This window comes from Diachasma alloeum, unplaced genomic scaffold (genome assembly GCF_001412515.2).
Source record: "Diachasma alloeum isolate Michigan unplaced genomic scaffold, Dall2.0 Dall_scaffold_00622, whole genome shotgun sequence".
Lineage (NCBI taxonomy): Eukaryota > Metazoa > Arthropoda > Insecta > Hymenoptera > Braconidae > Diachasma > Diachasma alloeum.
In genome coordinates this window covers 159,963-173,686 of record NW_021680754.1, presented here as the reverse complement: position 1 = coordinate 173,686, position 13,724 = coordinate 159,963, and the positions used below count along the sequence as shown (strand labels likewise).

The 13,724-nt window shown below is 40.0% G+C and overlaps 1 protein-coding gene across 1 annotated transcript in view; it reads left to right on the top strand.

Moving 5' to 3' along the window:
- The first annotated feature begins 422 nt into the window (after positions 1–422).
- The window catches only part of LOC107043710 (ras-related protein Rap-2b), a 20,390-nt gene continuing 7,088 nt past the window's right edge, over positions 423–13,724 (top strand). Inside the window, exon 1 of the mRNA XM_015265292.1 lies at positions 423–805. The gene's annotated coding sequence lies outside the window, so the exon portion shown is untranslated. The remainder of the gene's footprint in view (positions 806–13,724) is intronic.

The window sequence follows — 13,724 nt, the reverse complement described above, 5'->3', positions numbered from 1 at the left end:
TAAATTACCGTCAAGGTTCCTCATGAGACCCTCATGAGGGTCAAATTACCCTCATAAGGGCCCTCAAATAACTCTCAATACTCAAATATTGACCCTCACAGGGGTCCTCGATTTACCCTCGAACGAACTGAGACCAATTGTTCTTCCTCCTTACATCCAGTCTCTTGATAAATTTTCAATTCAGTGGTAGCTACCACTCGTCCACCCCAACCAGAGAAGAAAAGTCGAACGAGCCTAGTAGTAACAGTCCCTCTCCCCACCAGTAAGATACATCCAGAAGCAGAAAGGAAACACGAGAGCGAGTGGATACGAGGCGTCTTGCGTAGCGGTGGGGGGCGCGCATGCTCCATCACCCGAGTTGTAGTGGGGTACAAGCCCGGTGCTACAATACCGGACCGGACAGAGCTAGCTCGTCTGTCTCTCTGCGTCGCGCGGGCTTTTTTTTCGTTTAATTTCACCATTCCCCAACCTCCCCCCCCACCCGGTTTCTTGTGTGCCCGCCACTCACGTATTCCTCCAACTGGCCATTTAACCCTGGGTAGCGTCGACACACGGTACGCGCCGGACTAACGCCCCGCGAGAGAGAGCGTGCATTAACCACCAATTCGTGGGCGGTGTAAACAATTCAGACGGATTAATCGGATTTGTGAGGGAATAGTATATTGAATTCTGCGGCTCGTTCGAACAATCGGTTGAAATATTTTTGGAAAAAAAATTTTGTGCCGATATTCACGTGGATGAGACGCAACTCTCGACGGATTTTCGCAATTCGGGTGGAAACTGTTGCGCTTCGCTGAAGTAAAAGGTGAGTTTTTTTTTTCATTGTTAATTGAAAATCATTTAAATGAATTTTTTGGAGTTTTTTTTTCAATCAGGAAGGGCTTTATTTTTATTCGCTGATGGGACATTTTAAACGCGAATGGAAGAACTCGAGCGGAAGTTTAGTCTCAAAGACGTATTGTTGAATTTTTCAGACTGCGGAATCAAGAATTCCATTACAGTTTTTTATTCGCGGAGATTCAGAGAAAAGTTTTACTTATGTTGGGGGGTGAGAGTTATTGCAGGGGGGAATGAACTCAGGGATTTGCGGGTATTCGAGGAATGAAAGAAGATAATGATAATAAAATCTGACATTAAAAATTTATTCATGCGGGGGTTTTATGCTTTTTTTGTGCTTTGTGTTCGGAGATGGGCAATCGCTCCTGAATTCTGATGTTTTGTTTATTGGAGGGATATGAGGGATGAATAGGGAGATGTTCCCCTAATACCCGACTAATATTCCAAAAAATCGAGAGCCTGTAGTGGACACGTGACCCTATTTCCTAATTTTCCACACGATTTTTTGACATTTTGAAAAATGTTAACCGCAAAATATAGGGAAAAAAGTCACATGAATATTTTCGCGAATGCATATTTATTCGTGACTATATTTATCAACTGACAATTAACTTCCGGCGAATCCGCATCACCTTTTATTAATGCGTGAAACCAAAACACGAGAATGAAAAAAAATTCAACGTAATTTTTTTTTTATTTAAACTCGGATGATGAAAAAATTCATTTGCATTTTTATGCTTTACAAGTCGTTAGTTGCCGGATCTAGGGGGATACATTGGACACAATATTACTCCGACAGAATGCCCTAAAACTTTTCAATTGGATGGATCCAACGGATATGTAATTTTGTGACCGCCGCCACGGGGGTTTTATTCACCCCCATGACGGAACACGGCTCCTGCCACCACAATGCCGTGAAACTTTGGAGCCCGGTGTTATTACTGGAATTAGATGCATTCAATCTCAACTCCTGTTATTTGCAAACTTCGGTGTAACAATGTGTACAGCCATAATAGCCACTTGTCGCTGAATTTTTGACTTCTGAAAGATTTTTAGCGTAAAATTTGGATAATTTTTTATTCCACCTTTATTATTTAAAAATATAATTAAGGGTCAAATGGGAGAGACGAGGGGAAGGATCCTTCACTTGACCCTCTTGACCCATTTGCCTATCTCTCCCATTTGACCCTTGAGAAGGTTTGATTATTGCGATCACTTCGTCTCTCCCATTTCACCCTCAAGACGGTTTGCCCCTTTCAATAATTCCCATTCACCTCCATTACTGAGAAAAATGAAGGGTCAAATAGTTTTGAGGGTCAAACGGGAGAGCCAGCTAGTGGGTCAAATTTCCGTGAGGGTTAAACCGGAGAGATGAGAGAGTAATCACAAGGGTCGAACGTTCTTAAAGGTCAAATGGGAGCGACGAGTGGAGCGATTCATTTGCTCGGCTCTCCCATTTGCCCCTCTTGACCTCTCTGCCGAGCCCTCCCATTTCACGAAATTCGCTCTACTATCCCGTTTTACCCCACCCTCCTACAAAATTCCAAAACACTTTTACCTCATATTTCCGTCTTTTGTATCACTAAATTACGCAGAATGTCCTAATGTCACCTCAACAAATAAACTCTATAATTATTGTTGAACATTATTCAAGGCCATGAGAACTCCTACTTAATGCTCTCAATGCCCTTAACATCCTCTCCCCCCAAGCGTTTCCTAAAACAGAAACTAAAAATATCTCGCGTATTCAATGTCTCATCCTCACGGCAGTTTTTTCGCCGAATTTTTCACTCTTATCTCATACATTTCTCATTTCCGCTGAAAGCTCAAGTGGGAGACAGAATTTTTTGCGCACGATGTCAGGTAAAAACGGGAACATTTGGTGTCCCCCAGAGTTTCTAAATCACATCGGAAAAATGTCAACTAGTTTTTTTCAACAGGAGACTCTGTTTTTACCTCCAAACAAGAGACGAATCGCCTCGCGTCGACAATTTCCCGTTCGCTGCGACAAATAACAGCAAATTGTCCATTACGGGAGAGCAAAGGCACGAAAAACCGAAAGTAAAAAGAGCTCCGACACTTTTCATTGGGCTTTTTGCGCGTTAGTTGGTATTTTATGATCATACCCTCTCCCGAATATTTGAACCCCCATCAAAAAATATATTTAAAAAATAGATAATATGAGCCAATTCCATATATTTTTCAAATTTATAATGAATATATAAGAAAAATATATATGAACCATATATTTTATATATTTTTTATATGTAAATTGGGCCAATTCAAGATATTTTTTAAATGTATTTTTCAAAATATAAATTTTTCCGTGTGGGAAAGTAAATTTTGTCACACGTCGATTGTCACAGAGCGCTGAGCGTGGTCACTAGAAGGATCGATGGCCGCGAGGGAACACCTCTGAAAGGGTTTGAATTTCTCGAAAGCTGGACGAAGCATTAGGAATTAATATGCTGCTGGAAAAGCGAAAATCCGTAAGAAACCGGACGGTATACGGTCATGGAAGTCTTTTAATTATGACGGCATAATTCGCAGCAGTAAAAACTCACATTTTTCGAGCTTCTATGTATTCTCAATTTTGTGAAATTTTTTGTGACATAGATTCAGTCACAGACTCATGAGTGCCATATGGCAGTATTCATTTGTCATGTGACGAAGAAAAAATGCCCGTCACATCCCCAGTCCCTGAGGTGCAGGGAGTCCTCTCCGTGCCCCGGGGGATGTGATAACGACACTCGTCGATTACATGAATACCACCCACTCACGATGTAGAGCCCGGGGAAGGAAGTGTCGAAACCCATTCTCACTCCCTTTTATCCTCATCCTCTCGCGGCCTTCGAAATACTATTCTCCCGTAATTTCTCTTTTTCGTCTGCTATTTTCACTTCTCGGCTGGGGTTTATTAGGCTTGCGACCCACTTTCATTATTCAAGGACGCAATATCTGAGGATTTTTATCGAGAATAAAAAATAGAATTTTTTACAGTCTCTGATTTATTATATAAGGGTCAGAAGAGTCTCTGTTGGGCAAAAAAACATTTTTATCAGTGAACCTTTCGAAACTACTGACCCTTAGATATTCTCAGATCTAATTTTTTTTCAAATCCTAACGATTTTGGAGAAAAAAAAATTTTTTGTGACCCTTCTGACCCTTATATAAGCGAATTTTTTTTCAAGTTATCAATTGTTGCTGAAACTTGTTTTTTTTCGTCAGTGACCCTGACCCTCTGATATTCTAAAATCAGATTTTTGTAAGTTCTACATTTTCCAAAAATTTGCGCTTCATCACTGACAGTCGTACATTTCAGAATCTACTTGTTCGCAAAAAAAGTTATAATAGTATTTCTTCATCTCCTTCAGGAAACCCATAAAAATGCAAATTCCCAAAATATGAAAATCCCCGGGCATCACCTAGACGCCACCATAATTACCTCGGTAGCATTTTTGCTTAATGCGATCATCAAAGAGATGGTAATTTACGTACCCAGTATTGGGGTGGGTACAATGTAGACCCCAGATGCCTGGAGCCAAGCCCAAGGTGAAACAGAGGTTCGTTTTACCCCGAAGGTACTCACGGTACGTGTACGAAAGCCATCATGGCTCGATGGTTTCATACGTATCGACGCACAAACTATCTCCCTTCACTTCATCTCTTCGTATCTCCTGATAAGGATACTATACTCGGGTACGTGATATTCCGGCAAAATGATGCGGGTGCCTCTCTCATTTCCGTTACGTTGTCGATTTGAATTTCAGTGAAATAGTCGAATGTTCAATTCTCAATCGAATATTTATTTCAAATTTATTCGAAATACAAGTCATTCATCTCAACTCATCACGTGGGGGGAAAAAAAAATTTCCGAATTTTATTGTCAGATTTTTATTTTTAAGGGTGAAAAGGGTCAAAATTTTGATATTGACTTTTGAACCTCATTGATCTTCACTTGATCTTCATAAGGGTCAAACGATATCATTATCAATTTATATCGTCAGTAGAAAATTCAAAATTTCCCATAAAAAAAAAATCTGAACTTTTTTTCCAGATTTTTATTTTTAAGGGTCAGAAGGGTCAAAATTTTGACATTGACATTTGACCCTTATTGGCCTTCATGTGACCCTCGTAATGGTTAAACGAAATCATCGTCAATTTATATCGTCAGTAGAAAATTCCGAATTTATCATAAAAAAAAAATTCTGAATTTTATTGTCAGATTTTTATTTTTAAGGGTGAAAAGGGTAAAAAAAAATTAAATTGAAGTTTGACCCTCATTGACCTTCATTTGACCCTCGTAATGGTTAAACGAAATCATCGTCAATTTATATCGTCAGTAGAAAATTCCGAATTTATCATAAAAAAAAAATTCTGAATTTTATTGTCAGATTTTTATTTTTAAGGGTGAAAAGGGTCAAAATTTTGATATTGACTTTTGAACCTCATTGATCTTCACTTGATCTTCATAAGGGTCAAACGATATCATTATCAATTTATATCGTCAGTAGAAAATTCAAAATTTCCCATAAAAAAAAAATCTGAACTTTTTTTCCAGATTTTTATTTTTAAGGGTCAGAAGGGTCAAAATTTTGACATTGACATTTGACCCTTATTGGCCTTCATGTGACCCTCGTAATGGTTAAACGAAATCATCGTCAATTTATATCGTCAGTAGAAAATTCCGAATTTATCATAAAAAACAATTTCCGAATTTTTTTTCAGATTTCTATTCTCAAGGGTGAAAAGGGTCAAAAAAGTTTAATTGACGTTTGACCCTCATTGACCTTCATTTGACCCTCGTAATGGTTAAACGAAATCATCATCATCGTCTATCGTCAGTAGAAAATTCCAAATTTACAATAAAAAAAAAAATGGAGTTGAATTTCAACATTTTTATGTCAAATCATCAAGCTCCTCACGCTGTAAAAGCTGTACAACCATTTTCCCCGTCTAATTAGGAAATAACGATGGAAATCGACTTCTCCCATCCCCCCTTCCCCCGAACGGAAAGTTCCCGTTTCCGGCAACAACGAAGGTCATTTATTATTCTCTCAATGGCTGACGCAAAATACCATTTTTTCCGTTCAATTATTCCCCCGATAAGTCCGCATCAGCCTCGCTCCCGCGAACATAATTTCATCCACGGGTGAGAACCCGAGGGAAAACTCCAGTACTTCGGTAAAAACTAATTGATGATCGACGAAAAACGGGGAATCCCCTCGATTCCACTCCATTGAATTTAAAATTCTCGGCGATACTCGCGATTTTCCCTCTGAGCAAACAAGCCGGAAATTCACACCGCTATCTATTGATACTGTTATCACTAAAACCGCGAGCACACATTGTTTGATATCTTGAGCCGTAACCCCAATGCAAATACGCATTAATATTACAGACAAATATGTAAATGTCCTTCGGCGATAGTTCCGTTCATGTCCATGTCAATATTATGATGAGTCAAACAGTTCAGTAATATTTCGAAACAGAAAAAAGGACTGGAAAAAGCGGGAAACAGCTAACTCTTCACATAAGATACTTTTGAAATTTTCCCATAACCCCACGCGATAGATACTCTGGAGTCAAAGGGTCTTGAGGGTCAAGCGGGAGATACAAGTGAAGTGATCATGAGGGTCAAATTGCTAGAAAGGTTGAGAGGGAGTTTTGACCTTTGAGGACGTTTGACCCTTAAGATCATTTGACCCTTATGATCACTTAGATCGTCTCTCCCGTTTGACCCTCGAAGGGTCAACCAGTATTCAGAGGGTCGACCAGTCGCATCTTTATATAAAATACCTCCGCTGCTCCTTTATTCAATGAAATTCCCACCTCTAATCAATTAATATCGATAATTAATGACTCAATACGTGTTTAATTATTTTTTCCTCTTTTTCGAATGTAACCCCACGTGACAGAGACACTGAAATGGAAGGGTCCTGAGGGTCAAACGGGAGCGACTAGAAAGGTCGAAAGGGAGTTTTGACTCTTGAGACCGTTATCATTCCACTCGTCTCTCACGTTTGACAGTTTTGAAACCTTAAGATAATTTGACCCTCAAGACCATTTGACCCTTACCAGGTATCTTATAAAAGGGTCATGAGTATCTTATAAAAAGACCGATTTCGGTGGCCGAGTGGGCTAGTCTATTGTGCAAAAGGTTGTGAGTTCGATTCTCCGTGGAACCGATTTTTTCAACGGAAGGCTCCGGCGAGCGGGAGGTTGCTAATAGAGTAACCGCCTGTACCGGCATGGGTTTCCTGTGGTTTCCCATGTTACTCCTATGTTCTATAGGATTGCGAATGCGGTACAGTGTAGAATCCACAGCCGCATGCATAGGGTTGGATAGAGTGGCGAAATGAGACCCGAAAAGAGGACTCAAAAGGACTCAAAAGGCCGTAAAAAAATCTTATAAAAAGTACTCGACAGTAAATCAAATATAGATAAAATAAGCCCTTCGGCTTTGCCCTTTCCACCCAAAAGATGATTCGTTAAAATATGAAGCACCAATTACCGCACATCGCAATTATCTCGAGTAATTAAAAACAAGTGTGAGAATATGTGTAAAAATCCACTGACCTGAATTCATCCCCAGTTAAAACTATCGGCACTTCCCTCCCCTGTCCTGGTTTCCAGTCGCCCTTTTCTTCGACCACTCGACAACTGTCGAGTCGTGATCTTTACCCACTCCAGGACTTGCCAGAGAGCACTACGAGGTAGCGGAAAATTCAGTGGGCATTCGAGGGAACAATGAGAAATCGTCCTTTTCAATCGTCAGAGAACATGTCCGATTTCATGTACCGCTGAGTTTTCAATTCACGGGGGGTAGGCGCCGGTGTGTGTAACTGGTATTTTGCGAGCGGTGGTCAGTGGGGAAAGGTCAAATGGGCTGTAAAATGTCATATGTGTTGAATTGCACATGGGCATGGAGAACATTTTATAAAATGCTGGAGAGAAATTACAGCGAATTCGTTGAAACGAGTGAATCTCACGAAAATCCATGTGAAATATCATCATTTAATCATGAGTTTTACCGACGTCCTGAGATCCCGACGATTTTGGGATCGCAGGAATATTTTTTGACGAATTAATCTTTAACATAATTTGGATATCGATTCCACCAGTTGGCGCTTCCCTCAAACGCCAATCCCATGACTCAAACAACCGATTTTGATACATGATCGCTCTGTTCATCATCTCCCCACGCAATGAGCACTCGACATTCTCCAAGTTGACTGGGGAAAACCCAATGAAATTGAAACGTGCACTGAGCATCATGAGACAAAGAGGATTATTGGTTCAGAAGGAAGCGTTTCCATGAATAAAAACACTCCAATCATGGGATTAATACGATACATCCCCGTCCTGAATCCTCGGAATTTTTTCGACTCTCGCCGGATTACTTCCGGACAAAACATCATTGTTCACTTCTGATTGATTTTGCATTGGAAAAGTATTGAGAAGCTATAGTTCGTAAAAATCGCTCCAGTTCTCCTGTTGATTTTTTCTGAAAAAAAAAAAGTTTTTCGACCCCCGTGACCCTCGTCGCAGCTACAATTTGTCAAATTTCCTTCAAACAGATTCCACATTTTTCCCCGTCAATTTTTTCCGAAGAAAAAATCGACTTTTTTGACCCTCGTGACCCTTAATTTTCCCCGGAAACCCCATTTAAATTGATTGACAGGGCTTTCGGCCCTCGTGACCCTCGTCAACCATTCCAGCGGTCCCGAAATAGAGCACTTGAAAAAACGGTTTCCGTTATCTCTCATCCGACTCCATCAAATCCCCGAGCTTTATCACCTCCTCCGATCGCTCACACCTATCTCCCTAAAGTAGATTCACCTCAAACCCCTCCACTTCATTACAAAATCCCAACTCATGAAATATAAAGCCCATCAGGAAGACGACCGCAAGCCACTCCAACCACTGCCGAAAGCCGCAAAAATTCATGCTGAAAGCCGAGAAAAAAAATAAATAATGAAACTCATAATTATGATACTTTCGCTGGTGGTTCTGGGCTCAAAGGAACAGACATAAAGTGGTTTTCCCGTGAGGCTAGATGAGGCTAATCCTTTTTTCAGCCAGGAGCCTCGCTAGAGGGGTTCTCTTAATTAATGGGATACCACATCCACTACAAGCCACGAGAGAAGAAAGAAAAATAAGAGTACATGGGGGCGAAACAAAAAAAAAGGCGCAAGTGAGAAAGAAAAATTGAGGCTGTCTCTTGTCCGCAAAAAAAACGATGGAAAGCGGAAACGGAATGATGAGTTGGCGGAACAGAAGGAGGAACCGGAAGTTCTGCATGCGGGGGGTTCAATGGCTTCTCGACGTCGGTGAGTTCCTCCTGCATCAGCTTGGGTCGTTGTTCCACTTTAGACTGGTAACGATCGAGCAAGTAAACATTGAGGGCCGATCGATACCTGGCATAAACTTATTTCTTCCTGTTCCCATCGCCATTTCGGTCATTCTTTTTTTCACTCTCTCGTCTGCTTTATTTTCCAAGTGGTAGGGGAAAATGCACATAAATTTGAGAGGCGTCGACGTGCTATTCGTGGGATGACGTAAAACCAACATTTGGAGGAGACGAGGGATGAGTTACGGTGGATTCGGGGATTTCAACGGATTTTTACTGACGGGCTGCCACGGAGGTTAGGTTTGACGGGTTTTTCTTTGGGGTTATCTGTATTGAGTTGTGAGAAATGGAGTGTGACTGAAAGGCGGGAATCCCCGATTTGCACTGAGATGTCTCGAAGTTTTTGAGGCCGTACATGAGAGCGCGGCTCAAGCCTGTCGCGGATTGTGAACCTACATTTCATGTCACCTGGACATGAGGCTGCATTTATTTTCTAGCCATTTCATGATGTGAACACGTAACATGACGATGGTGAGAGCAATTGTTTTTTTCTGGGTTAGCGACAAATAGTATTTTTCCGGCCTGTTGCGATGGGGTTTTTTACTCGTGTGGCGTTGGCCTCCGAGCCGTAGGCGAAGACTGACCAACCACACGAGTAAAAAACCCCCATCGCAACAGCCCAGGAACAATATTTTTCTGTAGTGATTTTCAAGTTTTCGAGTTTGGGAAGTATGTAATACCAATTCCCCGACGAGAAATCGTGAGAAGCAATACAGAAATATTATTTGACTTCCATGGGATTAGGGTTGGATTTTCAACGCTTCGGAAACCCATCCAATTCAGCTCTATTCGACCAATTTTTCCATCAACCAGAAAATCTCGAGATTGTGCAACAATGAATCAAGAAATAGATCGCCAAAAGTATTGGCTATTCGAGGAATACTCAAGTACACGTGCATGTATTGAAACAAGTTAAATCCAAGTTTCGTAATTGCTCCCGCAACTTTCCCCCTTGGAGAGAATAAACTGCGGCATTTTGTGAGACGATAATAGACAGAGCTAAGCGTGCCGGAGAAACTTTTTGAGTGGCATTACTTCTCTGAGATCCTGTAAGAAAGCGTAATCAGTCTCGCAGGAGTTGTTGAGCCGCTTCAGCTTATGTCTCTAGCAATAAATGTACATGCACGTGGTACATAAATATAAAATTGCATTATATAAAATTTGCAATCAAGGAAGGGGGGGGGATTGCCTCATTTGACCCTTGTAAGGTTCGCGTTTGGGTTAGAATGTACAATATAAAATTAACTACCAATTTTCTTTAAAAAAAAGTTCTTCTTAATATAAATAAATATAAAATTTCATTACATAAAATTTCCTATCTTTGGGGGGGGGGATGACTGTCTCATTTGACCCTTACAAGGTTCACGTTTGGGTTAGAATGTAAAATATAAAATTCACTACCAATTTTCTTATAAAAAAAAAAAAAAAAAAAAAAACAAGTTCTCATTCCAACTTTTCATCAATTTCTTCGTTCTTTGTTGTCTCCCTCTTGCAGTCCCACCATATATTACGTATATGACATGCAACTGAGACCACGGAAACATTTCCCTATTTCTGTAGTCACGGACACCAACTTGCGAGCTACGAAATTCCAAACTCTCGCTAACACCTGTCACCAAGTTTATGAAACTTCAATAAGTTTTCCTACGTAAAATACTAGACTCCACGGTAGCGTTAGGAGCATTGCAATCAGGGGAATGGTTCTCCGAACTTCCACGGGACTTGATTAATTCGATGATTTCTTTTCCAAAGGGATAACCTCAATTTGTCGTGAAAAACTTTCGAATCCATTTTATAGAATTCGTCGCAACGAATTGAAAGGCAAATTTCCCTAGGGGAGAATTATTTTAATGGACTTTTAATGAGCGAAAAAACATCCATTTCAACATCGAATAAAGTTCCAATTATTTTTCATTTCTGCATCTAAAAAAAAAGAAAATGCTCCATTGAGTTGAAAAAATACATTACATTATGCACACAATTAACGCGTGAATTTATTCATCTGCACCAGTGCAATCATTGCAATGAAAATGATTTCCATTCATCCCATCCCGTATAATTACTGAATAAATACGAGTGACAAAGTTTGAGCTAAATCGAGGGTATTCACCCGTAAAACCCCGGTATTTTCACGTTAAATATTCCTCTCACCGCGAAACCTCCTCAAACAGAATCAAAAAGACTAAGAAATTTAAGAAAAATATTTGGAATCTCTTTTACGCTGCCTCCCACAATGACTCATATCGGCCAAGAGCACTCTATTTTCCATTTAAAAAATACACAAAAAGTGCCACTGGTTATCAAACTCAATAACCTCACCCGCCATTTTCCGCGTTTTTGTACTCTTTTTTATCGTTCCCCCGAAAAAAAAACCATTAGGACTTTTCACCCAATAGGTGAGCGAGAGAATTAATCCCCCCAGTGTCATTCCCAGAATTTATCTCCCAGCAATTTGTCATTGCCTCAAAAAAAGAGTGATATGTCTACAGAATGTGAATGAGTGTGACTAATGGAGGACTAACGCTCGTGGCTTTTCCCACTCGTAAAAACGCCCGCATGGGGCTCTATTATTCTAGGATTTTATGAAAAATTTGAGAAAACCCGAAAAAAGATTCTAGGAATTTTTTGGTAACGCCAAGATTCTAGGATTTCTTGACAGTTTTAGGATTCTAGGATTTTTGTGAACATCCGGTGGAAGCCTAGGATTTTCTAGAAAATTTGAGAACATTCTAGAATTATAGGATTTTTTTGGGATCTAGGATTTTAAGATTGTTTAGAATCCTAGGATTCTGTGATTTTTGGAACATTGGGTGCACGTCGGAAAACTTTCACAGTATTTGAGACAATTCCGGATTTCTAGGAAATTTAAAAAATTCTAGGATTACAGGATTTTTTTGAAAATCCCAAGTTTCTAGGATTTTTGAGAATTTGGAAGAAGTCTAGGCATTTTTACAAAATTTGAGAAATCCCGAGAAAATGCTATGATTTTAGGATTGTCTAAAAATCCAAGGATTCTAGGATTTCTGTAAAAATTCTAGGATTATCGAATTTTTAAAACTTCTAGTATTCGAGGATTTTTGTGAAAATCCGATAGGAGCCTAGAATTTCCTAAAAACTGTCAGAAAATTCTAGGATTAGGAATAGGATTTTTTGAAAATTATAAACTCGAGAGAATGCTACGATTCTAGGATTTCAAAGAAAATTCGTTAGGAGTCTAGGATTTTCCAAACAATTTTAAAAAATCCTAGGATTATCGGATTTTTTTGAAAATTCCAAGATTTTAAGAATCTTCGAAAATTCGGTATAAGTCCAGGAATTTTCACAGAATTGAACGAATGTGACTAACGGAGGACTAACGTTCGCATGTAAAAATGCCCGTATGAGATTTCATTACTTCCCTCTCTACTACCTCTTTTTTCGGTAAACCCGAATGAACCTATTGATCGACCCCGTAACCACCGGTCTCTGCATTAATTCAATTGGTGTCTCAGGAACAACATACTACTAGGCAAGGTATCGCAGAGAATTACGAAGACACCTCATCATTATTTTGTGCTACATTATCACCTATTTTTTAACAACTTTTCTTCAAAAACAGTTTGTCTTACTTCTCACTCATGTTCACCCCAAGCTTTAAATATACATTCAAAAAACTATTTGAATATCATTCCAGTAAATTCAATTTTTGAATAATCCCCCACCGTCAAATACACCCCTAAAAAAATTATTATTCACTCCCACAAATGGCAATTTGCAATTTAATGGGAAATTTCTCCCAATCTAAACGCAAAAAAGGTGGGAAACCACATCAATTGAGCGATGTGTGAAGAGTCGAGACGTGCTTTACCCCAAACCCCTAAAAAAAATTCTATTTACCCCCAATCGAGTAGATTATTTTTCCCCACGTGTCAGAGGGTTGGAGTTGGAGAGTGGAGATCCCTGTGAACAGCAATTTCCCTGCAAATGCGACCACCCCGTTCTCTCTCGTTTCCAACTATTTCCCGGCGAGTCATGGCATTCCTCACTCCTTTTTTCTTTTCCCCCTTCATTCTCTTGTCACCCCTTGAGAAAAGGTCATGCGGTGTCAANAGAGAGAGAGAGAGAGAGAGAGAGAGAGAGAGAGAGAGAGAGAGAGAAAGGATCATAACGAAATTATCCTGATATCAAGTTTATCTTGACAAAATAAACTGTCCCTAGGACCCGTCCTGTCGTGTTTGTCCACTCGTTCGTCGAGACTGTCGTAATTTCTTTCTTCTCACACGTTTTTTTTATGCCCCGGTGATGATGGGAGAGGTTCAACGTTTTCGCATTGATGATTTTTATTTCGCTCACCGGAGAAACTCAATTTCGACGGCAATTCAATTACTATGTACGTACACCGGCCGGAGGCGGGGGATACATGAATTTATCGATTTTTCAGACAATAGCATTTTTCATGGGTTGATTAGGGCAACGGGGGGGGGGGGGTTTTTTT